The sequence below is a fragment of the Varroa jacobsoni genome, unplaced genomic scaffold (genome assembly GCF_002532875.2).
Source record: "Varroa jacobsoni isolate VJ856 unplaced genomic scaffold, vjacob_1.0 scaffold_557, whole genome shotgun sequence".
NCBI classification, from domain to species: domain Eukaryota; kingdom Metazoa; phylum Arthropoda; class Arachnida; order Mesostigmata; family Varroidae; genus Varroa; species Varroa jacobsoni.
The window spans coordinates 97087-110675 of NW_019213459.1; the positions used below are offsets into that span (position 1 = coordinate 97087).

The 13589-nt window shown below is 40.0% G+C and overlaps 1 long non-coding RNA gene across 1 annotated transcript; it reads right to left on the bottom strand.

The window, feature by feature from the left end:
• Nucleotides 1-3269: 3269 nt before the first annotated feature.
• Nucleotides 3270-6044, bottom strand: LOC111261453 (uncharacterized). Its single transcript, XR_002680977.1, has 2 exons — nt 5891-6044; nt 3270-3636 (listed from the first exon to the last, which is right to left on the bottom strand). It is a non-coding gene; the product is annotated as an uncharacterized LOC111261453 (long non-coding RNA).
• Nucleotides 6045-13589: the final 7545 nt, after the last annotated feature.

Below are 13589 nucleotides of genomic sequence, written 5' to 3' on the forward strand. Positions count from 1 at the left end.
AGTCAAGTTAGAATACTCAGAAATGTTGCTTTACTTCAGTGGTGCAGTATTAAGGTACGCACCGAAAGGTGCGTACCTTAATACTGCACTACTTCGGTGTACCTTAAACTACCTGGGTGTAAAAATGTTTGTAACGTATAGACCTTACTTGGTGATCCAGAAACAAACAAATTGCAATGAAATATATTAGAAGCAAAATAAGCTCCGTCCTCCTAGGTTCTCACCAAAGATATGTAATTTAGGATTTGCGAGAACAAGTAGGTTGAAAATCTGTTTTCAGAATCAAAAAAGCTTTTACCTTAACAGACGTTTTAGTTTTTCCTATTGTCTGACCTTTCTCTTCCACCATTGTCAGACTATCTTTTAGAGTTTATATTTTATAGTTAACAAATTAAATACGATCAACCACACCTTCATTAGTAGCGAAATAAGCATAGTTTCAGATGCTTTTTTACGAGCCTTTTTGTTTAAACGCATTGGACGTTGACACACAAAAAAAGGCGACGTCTTCTTAGCTAGGCCTCTCCAATGAATTTTACCAATAGTCTAGAATATGTATCTTCCACTATAACTTTCCTTCACTTTAGCATATATTTTGTTCCGTTAATAAATTTTTTAATATGCAACCTTTGCTTATTTCGTGTCCTTTTTGGAAGTTCTAGACTATGCTGCTGATGTTAGAGATTCTAAACGGCGAGCTATGACAGATTACATTGTTTCAGACGTGCAAAGATACCATCACATCGTTTGACCGACTGAACTCTGATGGTCCGCCGGCATTTAATCTACCATAGCAAAAGAATTGCTACCTTCGCATCAAGGCTTTTAAGGAACCGCTTGGTTTTCTCTGTGTTCTTGAGGAGATCATTGGAATCTAACGCCACCTTCGTGCACACTCTGTGTCTTCCCAATGCAGGCTGAGTCAAGGTTCCTACCATGAGCTAATAGACGCGGTGAGACTACCGGCCGAGGAAATGAATCCATACGTGAAACTCCACACATACTGCGAATCCGTCCTTTCGTAATTCGTACGAATACCATTGGGCACCTAAATGCTTGCATGCAACGGACAGCATTTGAACGCAGTCGTGCGTTGTTACAGTTTTGTGTCGCTTCTCTCTTATTTTCCCGCTCGGGGGTCCTTTTACCGCTGTTTTCGGAACATTGGCGTAAACGCGTTCTCGGTCGTCTCGTAACAAGGCGTAAATCCAAAATCTCTCTCTGTAGGGAGGACAGCCACAATAGCGATTCCGTTTACTGTTCGAGCATTCGTGGAGCAGCATCAAAAAGCGAGGAAGGGATCGCGCAAGCTAGCACGCGAGAAGCAGCCAGAAGCGCGACGAGATGAAAGCTACGTGAAGGTCGACGGTAGCAAAAGCAGTACGCGGGAAACAGCCAAATGAGCAGCGAATAACCATTACTTTGACTGCGACCTCAGCAGGTTCGTTAATGACGACTCCTTCGTTGATGCCGTCCGAAATGAGGAGTCGGTAACGAAAGAAAGAGGATCTACTTGGAAGCGGCGGGGGGCAGGCTGCAGACCAGGCGAGACACAGTCAAGAGCAGCGCCGTCGACAACGAGAAAATAGAGGCAAGGAAGGAAAAAGGGAGCGAGGAAGAACGTTTAAATACAACGCGATTTCCAAGGAGCAAATGCAATCGCCACTCCGACATTGCCCCAACCATCGGGCCTTTCACACCTTCATGTCCCCGACCGTGCTGCGGCGTTGTCGTCGCCAGCGGCGGCGAGTGGCAACGACAGCACCAGCGCCAACGTCGTCATCGAAACGACCGACGCCATCTCTTCCAAGCCGCCTTTTCGGCGTTTTCACAACATGCCCTCTAATTACCTAGTTTCTCGAGAGCTTTTCGAATCGCGCCAATAACGATACAAACGTCGTTACAGAAAGAGCGGCTAAGCAGAACGCTAGCACCCGGGACAAATGCGAAACGACGTACAGACGACCCGTAGCCGTTGCATGCTCCATTTACCTGCAGCTGCTGGTAGTTCACTCATCGCAATAATTGTTCATAACCTACAGGCTTGCGCGGGTATACTAATACTTTTCTTGCCTAGGTACCTCTACGCTCGTCCCTATGGCTTTTCGTCGCCATTTCGATTACGATACTGCCGTTAAGCATTGCTTCAGACGGATGGTCTTCAGCACGGAACGAAATATGTGTCTGCGCATAGTGTTAAACCTACATCATCCCATGTGTCCGTTAAATCATCGATAAACGCATTGCCGCTGAGTCATCGTAAAAATGAATTATGGAGCTACCTCAACTTAACAGGTCACGTTCGCCTTAGATGTTCACCGCTGTATTTAAACTGCGAAGAATAATTACAATCAAGCATTTGCTTTGACTGTCTACTATAATGTAATTTTTATATAACACTATTAACCAATATACCTATTTATAATTTACTTTACCTATTTAAGCCTCAATCTCTTTTTCCTAGCATCTCTTCTAATTTCAGGTGCTCATGTCGCTGAGAAGAACTTCTGCGCTAGCGGGATTCCGGCAAGAAACCCGCTAACGTCATCTCACATTTATCCGATTGTGCCAACAAGCATGGACAAGAACCAGTCTGGAAAAGGCCGGCCAGGCGATAATTTGCCGCCTCTTGTCGTCCTTCCCAGTTTTCTTATCCAACGTGACTTGAACCAAATGGAGTACCACACTCAATAGCTGCAGCTTATCTTATTGTGGAAACATCTTTTTTCGCACATTTTTCTGGTGCTGCGTGTGGTGTCAACATAGAGTAAAACGAGCGCCGCTTTTTTTCTAGCTTAGCAAAGGTTCGGTCTTTCTTCACGTTTTTTCTTCTGCCGATGGTATTTCGTACCTCTTGAGCTTTCCAAATGGGCTGGAATTTCGGTAGATATTGTCACACGAACGGTACAGCTGGGCTGCGTGCGAGTGGCTACCAACGGCTATTAACGGATATGCTAACTTCTGGACGCCGCCTTGGTCGACCTCATGCGTGTTCGTGGTTCCGTTTATTTACACAGTCGTATCACTAATATGCTGAGCTCTTAGGGTCAGTAGCCAAAAGTTTACGCCTTCATAAACAGATAGGCACGTAGCAATGTTGCGAGAAAAATGGCACCATAAGTCGGCCTACCAGTCGTAACAGGTTACCCTTAGCGGCTATTGGACAATTTGTGGCATAGTTCCCTGTCGTAGGACTGCATTGGATTCAGTCGCTTTGTTACTTAATACTTTTGAGTTAGCAAGAAAATCAAAAACCAGAACTAAACGAATTAAGATCTACTTTTTGTCGACATTTTATTAATAGACAATAATGAATACAACAGTATCGTGTGAGTCCGAAAACGAGGCCCGAACTAGCAACTTTAGAATAAGGTCTTCCGATAATAGCAAACTTTACGACGCGTCATCATAAAATGTTATATAAATTGCATTCAGCTCCGGCGTTATCTTATCCTAGGGTAACAACTTGAAAACTTGTTTCATGGCAACACTTCCCTTTCACTGCCTTGTACAAAGAGCTTAGCAGAATCATTTATTGGCGCCCATTTTTTCTAGGTTAGCTTCTTCATGCTCGAGTAAACCGCGTCGAGAGTAACACGTTCATTCAGTAGTCCGTAGTCGGCACGCGCTGCTACGCTATATAAACGTATAACAAGTATTAGCATTTAAGAAATGAGTAATGTGACCGGAGCACCGGAGTCATTTGACTTTAATAAAGTCTTCTGTCGTAACCGACAAACCTCTCATTCAATGTTCAGATTATAATAGATGCATTTTAAAATAGAAAATCGAAGAAAAGCCAATCCGCAAGCCGCCGGACGAGAGAAATAAAAAAAAGTCTTATCTTACGAAGAGCAGTCTTATTAGCACAACAACCCGACCAGTTTATGGTAACAGATCACCTTACTGGACGCAAAAAAAAAGGACCTAAGTGTCAATATCTGTGTAGTTCGGCATATGTCTAAAAAAGTCTAATTTTTTTCTTTTGATCCTGCATGATGAAAGCGTGTAAAACACTGTTGTAGATTAGACCCTGTGTGCATGGCGAAATAAACAGCTGTACATGCGAAGACGTTAACGAAACCCCCTTCTGCTATTTAACCTCGAACAATCTAATCACTGCATTGCCGTTCCCCGATAGAACTTTGGCTATGCATTGATCAGGCTAAAAATGCAATATTTTTAATAGTATAAGTGGATAATTATTTCATTTTCGCTCGGCCGAATTGTTCATCAGACGTTTACGTGGTTTACTGATTGCAGTCTACGTGAAAAAAATCGTGTAAAACACGATTTCTTCAAGAATGAAGAATTTCAATTTTGCAATCATCACTAAAATCAGGCTTCGAACGCGGTGCCTGGAACGAACGCTGTGACTGATCCCAGAATAGGTTTATATTGGATCCGCTAGAATTTTTAGCTAAAATTCCGCTAAAATTTTGTACCGTCAAGTCAACTACTGTTCACGTTTATTTACAACTGATTAGGCACTAGTTCAATAAAAGAGCTCTAAAAGCTATTACGAATAGTCGACATTTTGGCGCGATTATGAAAGCGTCAATAAATCGTTATCAAATTCAATTGATAACAGTAATTGAATCATATAAACAAAATTCTAGGTTCAACGGAGGATCTTTTCAGACTCAGCCCGTTGTAGCCGTTCGAATTTTTTAGGTGTCGCGTAGTGAAAACGATGTTAACCTGAAACATTGCGGGTTTTAATGAGACTGTAAATGAGACACGTTCATTGTTCTTTAGTTGGCTTACCACACGGGCTTACCACATAATGGCTAAACGGGTGTAGCGTAGCATCGAAACGTGGGAAATACTGTTTAGAATAGTTTCAAACTAATTCTCTTCTAATTTCTAAATTCTTCTAAATTCTAATTCTCTTTGCCTATTTATCCATATGTGGAGGCCTCCCCTCGTCCAGCTTGTACCTCATAATGAAGTTCATAAGAAGAAATGTAACAAGTCGATCATTCTTACATGCGAGCAGCGCCGCAACATGCAGCCCTGAACTACTATACTTTCACACACACACACATATATATACACATATATATATATATATATAGGCGCTTCGTTTGGGAAAATCACGTCAACATCATATATGGCATCATCATATGAATCTCAATCTGAAATGAAGCAGAGTGACGCGTACATTTTTTCAACCGAGCGGATCTTCCATGATCATTTCTCAACTTCAGTAAAGGAATCTAGGTCTGGGCGTAAGTATACTTCGTTTCTAGTCGCTTGAAGCAGTGTGTACAGATGTAAGTACTCGACGCAAAGTTGAAAACATCTGACCACGGATATCCACTGGTTATCCGTGGATGTATAACACTGACACCCAACAAAGTAGCTTTTGACAGTTCTGATCAATTTTTATTGTCAATACCTTAGCAGACTGTCTAAAAATATGCAGTACTGCTTTACGTGATCCATAGTCGGCAGCCTTTTTAACGAAGACGAACTCTCGTCTAGTTCATTAGCCAAACAAAGTGAAAGCTCGTAAGTTTAAGATATCAAATTATCTAACTTCGAAACTATCTGATTATAGGTGAATTTTAGAAATCGCATCACCAAGCGCGCTCTACGACGTATCGCCTAAGAGACAAAAGAATGCTGTCAAAATAGCTGGCCGCATCGTTGACCATGAAAATTCATTTGAACATTTCGAGGCCACCGATCAGACTAAATAAATTAGAATTTTTTTGTTATTTGTCTTACGTTGTCGTAAATTAATATCGCTCCAATGGAAGCCGCTTAAACGTACTGGACTATTTTCCCATAAGGACGATGTCTATGTTCGGGATACGCTCACCACTAACCCGTAGTTCGATTGCAATGGGGACAAAAGTACAAGCATCTATTTCCTCCAACTTACCAGTCTATGTATGCAAATGATTGAATTAGATCTCGTCCGTACATGTGGCAGTAGTTTACGAAGAGACACGAATAACTTGAGTTAATTTTTCTGGCGCCGTCAGTCTATCAATATCAAGCACAGGCTACCCAAAAGGCATAAATCTTTATGGATCGTTGTTTAATGGGTCCGATAGATTTTATAGTGCTGACCTTGCGTATCCCAACAGAGAGAGAGAGAGAGAGAGAGAGAGAGAGAGAGAGACTTTAACGTATCATTCTCGAGAAAGCGATGTTGTTCAGGATTTTCTCAAAACTGCTTGAATCTGCAATAGTGGTTCCTTTCAATGCCGCATTGTCTCAGATACGATGCCAACAACGTTGATAAGGTCGCAAGGTGCACCGTGACAGTTTTAGAGTACATTTTATCCGTTCAAGCAAGTACATCATATATTAACATCAAACCCATAAGCTCAAAGCTTGACCAAGGAAATGACACAAGGCATAAACGAGGGGCTTCATGTATCAAACTGTAAGATCTGCTTAGGATACGTCTATGAACTATCCGCTTTTTTGTATTAAAAATGCAATTTGTCTATCAAATGCCCGGATCTAAGCGCGTAACGAGTTGCCTTCTGATGATCCTGCTTAAGCTACATTTGGATGCAATTAGCTTTCTATGCTTATGTAATCAGTCAGAACATACAAGGCTTCATTCAACATATAGATATATTTCCTGTTTTTTCAGATATCTCAAATCGATTTAGGTAATCAATATTGTATACGATTTTAGTCGACTTTAATTGGAGATTATTTTCGAGAGGTATATGGGGTATTGCAATAGTATATTATACATATTACGTTTGTTTTTCTCACTAGTGCTGATTGAAACATTCGCCATTTTGATGCCTTTCGATCATTACAGGCTTATTAGATTTAAACCTAGCTAACTAGAAGAGAGAAATTCATTGAAGCATCGCGTACTTTTCCGCGCTCTTTTTGGGCAATAAAAATGATCATAAGCCGAACTATTTATTTCTACTGTCTCTGCTAATCTTCCTACCATATCTGATCAATTATAATATGTGCCCGTGTTAACAGCACAGCTGATATATACAATACGTGGAATACTAGTCATTGCTCTACTGCATATATGTTCTCTGCTTGATAAACTAAACAAAAACGCATTACACCGATTTGATGGTTGGTGCTTCGTTTCTCCGCCCACAGATTACATGCAAGTTAGCGGATGTTGGTGCCGTAGAGAAAGCCTCGGCATCCTATACAAATGGCCAGAATTACATCAGCCTGCAGCAGGAAAGCTGCTTTTCTTCAGTGTTTAGCACCGCAATCTTTGAAAGGAAACACATTGCACATATCGCGTCTGACGTGTTTTTATAATATTACAGTCACACCTTACACGCATCGCCTTGCCACAACGCCGGGCAGCCATACAATAAATCCAAAATGGTGCATAAATGAACATTGTGTAATATTTTGGCCGAGGAAGGAAGCAACGTTTTCCGTTGACACGTTTCTGTCAAGTGATCGTTACTGGTAATACGCTAAGACTCTCATAATTCCGCCTGGTTTTTGTGCCTATTTTACCGTTGCCAGTGGGGTCAACCGCATCAAATTGATCTCCCTCGAGAGCTGCACGGGCCATAACAACGTCCTTCCATGGGAACTATCGAGACCCAGAAAGCAACCAAATTAACTATTTTCGAATTACGCTAAAAATGACCCCAGATGCACAACGTGCCACGCAAGCGTGCGAAGTTACTATTCTTACAAGTGTTACACTGCGTTTTATGAAGATTGTCTCATAGTAAACCCCTTTGTAGAAGTTACCGAAGTACATGTTTTGTTATGACCTATTTGCGTAGTGCAGCCTGAGCTTGCTTGCCCGAAGGACAACAATAATCCTGAAACTGAAAATTGCGATGGTGGTCATCATTGATCGGTAAGATTTAATGGCTTTAAAGCTTTACCATAAAATCGGTCGGCACTGGCCCGGTTGCGAGCTGCTTGGCGGAAATGGTATGGAGACCTATTAAATGATTACGTCGTAGTCCGACCAAATTTCAAAAAGCATGCTAAAGGGCTGATGAGGGGACCCTGCCTTCCGCTAATTTGCTAACTTAACAACAAGTCATTCAGGAGTTCTAATGAATCTTTATTTCACACCGCTATACTCATAATGACAGAAAGTTTAATCTTTACAATGGGATTGATTTTGCACTATACATGAACTAGATAGGCTTCTTGTTAACATCTGGTATTCATTCGTATTTCAAAAAAAAAACACATTCCGGCAGCTATTTTTGGAAATTGCTTTATTGTAGGGTACTTTTTCGACCGCTGGCACTTTTAAAGGAAAGATTACAAAGATCCAGTGACTACGAATGCCTAGAAAGCAAAGCATACTTTTATCCGTAGCTGCTTCCATCTGTACTCGGTTGCCTCTTGCAAATAATAGATCAGCTTGGCGCTAGACCTTTCTGTGGGAAAGTGACTTGAAAGTGAAAACCCCCCACAGATTGCAATGTAGACCATGCCGTAAAGGCTTTTGTTGGTATACGAAGCTTTCGATTAAGTTAATAATCTAACTTTAGAAGAGTTATATTATTAGCTAGATATCTCCGTTGCCCTGCTGCCTAAGTGTTTTTACTTTAGATGGGAAAAATCAGTCAAAAGACTTCTTACCGAATGCTCCAATCTATAAAGCCTTTTAAACCTGAGAAGTTACATAGGGATGTCTCAGTACATTATGTCATTGTCCACCCCCTGCAAATCCAGCTTCTATATTTGTATAGAAACGAATGCTAACATCAACTGAACATGTATTATACCAAATGGCGTGGGCAATTGTATAGGGCGGTTAAAAGGTAGGCGCGTATGAGAATAGTGGAAACTGGTCGATAATCAATCGGCCGAGTCACTTTGATCAAGTCACTGACACACCCTATGCGGAAATATTGTTGAACAACGTTATTTGAAAGGGGTATCACAGTAGTTTGATATGATTCTTTATTGTATATTATTTTATAGTAGTATGAGAGATTTTCTGACTGTTTAGTACATATGTTCCGTGACAAATGTCTGAAGGATAATTTTCTTTTTACGCTCTGTCCAGCTCTGGTAGCTTTCTTATGCAATGGAAAACATCCGGAATCACGATCTTAAAACGATATGGCAAGAGCGACGTACGTATAATATGTGCCGCCTCCAAGCATATTACTAAATATAAGGATATCACTTTACTACATCATACCTATATTAGAAGAACCGCCCTCCACTCCTCCCGGCTTCATGCACGGCGGCATGTGGCACATATTTAGACAGATTTAATAGTTGTAAGACCGAAGCTACTATCGGGCGGACACTAGTGAGTCATTCATTGGTTTAAAAGATTTCAAATTTCGGTTAGCTCTAGTTATATAATAGCAAGGAAATTATTTAAGAGATGTAAGGCTATATAGTCGTCAATTCTTATATTTCGAAAACAGTATTATGGATCGGAAATCTGAGGAAAACTAGGTTAGTCTGAAGACCTTCAATCCTATTATCGATTACAGTATGCGAAATCTTTTACCTCAGATACGGAAGATGGTTGATGCTGAATATAGGATAAGTGAATATCTAATTTTTCATTTATAAGCAGGCCTCTGCGGTGGTTTCCAAGCAGAAAAACTGCAAGTTATAGACCAGTATGTTGGTATAAGTGAAGGACTCTTGTTTTAGCGTCGAAATCTACACATGACTTCTGCTCTATGGCCGCCTAAACGCCGCTGCTTTTTAGTGTTTTAAGTTCTATTTGTAAAATATTTAAGCAAGTTCTTTTTTTTGTGCAATATGTGAATCATAGTCAATGAGATGCACATTGTGTGTTTTAATAAAGCAACATGTTTGTAAAATTAACAGTCGCTAGCACTTTTTTAGTATATGAAGATAATAAACGTATCTTCTTTCTAAATCTCTACGTTCGTCTCGTGGTTATTATTATACGTCACTATTTTCTGTTTTATGTCAACAAAAAGGGCATTTGATTTTTTTTCATTTTACTTTACAGTTTTTTAAAGTTCTTAAAAAAAACGTTACGGCATAATAATAAACGCCCAAGTTCGGAATATTGCGGTCACCTCTAAAATGCTTTCATCTCTACTAAATAATTAAGTCGAGTACCGATTTTAGACTAACGGAATCATTGGATTAGTTTTCGTTGGCTACCAAAACGCCTACAAAGAGCAGCTGGTTGGTTGGCCGGCCAACACATTCACTAAGTATCTGACAACAGGTGATCTTTACCATTGTAGTTTATACTTGTAAATCAGCTAAGACTTTTCAGATATATCGTCCTGATATTTTTTATTATATATTTTCCAGCTATCTTCTTCTGTACAGAATCAAGGACTGACGCTATAAGTGTAGCTGGGGTGGGTCTTGCAAGACTTACCTGAGGTTTCTCCAATGGACCCTTGAGACGACACGAAATGTTTGTAAACGTTAAGATTTGAATTAACATGGTGGAATATTATCAACTTGAAGTTTGAGGTACTCTTGCAGAATCCAACGTATGGGTATATTGTGATGAATGATTAATAATATGTGCTGGTAAATATCAACAGAAGAAGCGCATACTTTTTAGATTTGATTGTCTCTCTAGAAATAGCTATTGTATCATAGTGAGCCATACTACTTATCGGTATCCGACATCCAGCGTAAAGAAACTGTGCTAAAAGTTAGCGACTCAAAAAATTGTAACGCACAAACTTCAATATATTTATTCAAACAGCTACAAATAACATAATATATAAATAATGTCACAAAAGACTAAGCGTACTCTGGTGCGCTTATAGTTTCCTATTGTATGAATGCGTATGGATTAGGAGATGTAAGTGCAAAGTTAGTTTCAACTAACAAAATTGATGACACTCACACAACAAGGTACAAAAATTTCGCTAAATGTACTTTATTGACATTTTTATGTTTAATTTTTTACGCCATGTAGTTATACAGAGCAATGGAATCCATTGTCGATGCTCACTTACGGGGTGGAAGAACGAAATAACTGTATCTTCATTCAATACTTCGTTTGACTAGATGTGTCCAGTGTTTATTTGCTGTTAATAACGGCAAACAACGAATGCACGGCGGATCGATCAGATCTGTCTATGAATGATAAGATAATTTATAGACACGGGTCTCTAAAATCTGTTTTGTCGTCTACTGTGTTGAATAATTTGTTCTGCGTAGGTCATTTGAATTTTCAGATAGAGGAGTCTAAGAGAGTGAAGCATTTTTAATCTTCGCGCGCACTAAAAATAGGCAGGGGAGCGCGTGTACTTGCTTACTACTATATGTTGCGTGATATATACAGTATGTTGTGTGATATATACAGTATATAGTATATAGTCAGCATGGTGACAAGTGTGTCAGAAGCTCAGTAAAACATATAAAACAACGTGAAGTTGAATAACTTAGGCCAAAAGCGTCATCAGAGAGAAAAAGTTCTGTCAAATTAGCACACAAAAGTAATACGCAAAAATCACTGCCGTCACTGTAGTGTAGCTTAGATATACCTAGTGATTCCTTTTGGCCTTTTCTAGCCCTATGGCTTAAAGTCTAGGAGTTGCATTCAAGATATTCAAATCTCACAATTGTGCAGCCAAATGAAAGAAGTTAAAAATCCGAGATTATGACAACGAGCACGTTTATCAAAACTGGTAAGCTATTATTAACCGTTTAGAAGTTTTCGACTGCCAATGCCTTTGTGAGTTTAAGGGCGAGACTAGAAAAATGCAAGCTTAGTCCTTGCGGATCCGGAATAGTGAGGAACTTCCGCTTTCTGGCGAAGTGTGTCACCCATTAAAAATCTCTTTGCTCTACACCCTTTCGGAAACTAGAACTACAAAAGAGTATTACGCATCACTGGGAGATCCTTCCGCTTCTATCCGCTGCATGCAACAAATATAATCTGTCAAAAAATTATATTCATTCTCGTTCTTCAACTTCGTTGTAGTTCGCTACCGAAAAAGATGAAGCCATTCTTCTATTACTGAATTTAACAGTTTGATTCATACTGGCGAAATGACGGAATTACTAATGGCGATGCCGAACGTAAAACTCAAAACTTAAGAAGGTGATCGTTCTCTAAGACAAGGTGAGTAGTAAAAGTTATCATGCTCATGCAGTTAATTTCCGCACGCTCAACACAGGTTCTCCTGAGCAGGCCAATGCTAAATGTAGTATTAGAGATGAAAAATCCGTCGCATTAATGCGGACAGATCTTTGTTCCGGTTGACTCTTTGTGCTAGACATCCAAGCCGGAGTACGTAAATTCTGGCAAAGTAAGAAGCTACAATCTTAAGATGGCGCCTTCTAGAAAATGCGAAGCTATTCAAAGTTTCACAGGCAAATATTACGCTGTCTGGCGCAACTTCAACACTATAAGATAGAACAAATGCACGATAGAGTCACTCTGCTCTATTAATTTTATATCGAAACGAGTAAATTAGGAGCTTTCCAACAATAATGTGCTCGCAATCTGCATGTCATACCCGACATTGTTATCAATAAGTAGTTCAAGAGTATGCTACGCCATTCATCGCGTTTTTTTAAAACAACCGCAACAATTGCACGGACCTATATCTGGAGGATATAAGGTCTGAAGGCATCGGTTTTGCCGTACTCGACACGGCTCTCTCTACAGTGTTTTGGGTTGTTAAGCCACGTATCTATCCCTCGATCGAAGCCCTTCAAGAACCGAAGATATCTAAAAACATTAATCATTTCGCTTCCAGTCAGTGTCTTGTATTAACAAATGCCCCTGATACCCATCACAAGAGCAATTATCAGCTTACGCCTGAATCTGTTAGGCACTGCCACAAGATGGTGTCTCCCCTGTCATCTTGTGAGATTTATCCCTGGCTATCAAAACAATCCATGGTGACGGGGTTTGAGAGAAAGAAATTCAATTGCTGAGCGTTCGTTTTCAACAGTAAGGAATATTGCTGCTTATTTTAGAAGTTTCCTAAGTGTTCCGACCTGCTAAGTAGCTCTGGGCGAGTTAAGTATATTTAATCGGTTATTGGTTATCAAAATACTTAAAAATTACGTGAACCAGTAAGATCATAGGATCGGATTAGGCCTACAAGATCATCGTTTAAGCCTAACGATGTCGTTAAAGTTTCGTCGTTTAAGTCTAACTGCGTGATAAGTTGTACTTCCAGGTCTCGGGTCATAATCTCATTTTAATAACCATTCATTAATACTAAAGACTGCACTACTGGGAGTTGTGTTCCACTCTAATAAATTCAGCGTCCAGTTTCTTTAGCTACTTGCCGAAGGTTACAATTGGAAACGGATTCACTAAGTGAGCAATACTCTTTTCGGTGCCAGCGTATTCAAACTGTTTGACGTTCGGTGAATACTGGTAGTGCCGATATATCAAAAACAAAGGCCTCATACAAATAAATGCAATGAAATGATTTTGTGAAATTACACAGCCTACCCTAGTTCTGAGTCACTTCCTTTACATATTTGCAGATAAAATGGCTAAACAATAAGGCCCTATTAAGCAGGATCCAGGACACTAACAGCTTATGGAAAGAAGTTAGTTTTTTTGATGTTGTGTTAGATCGGCCTGGAGGTGATTCTAGTTAGACTTTTATGGATAAATGGAAGTGAAGATCGTCGATCTTAAGGGTAAATGTGGATAA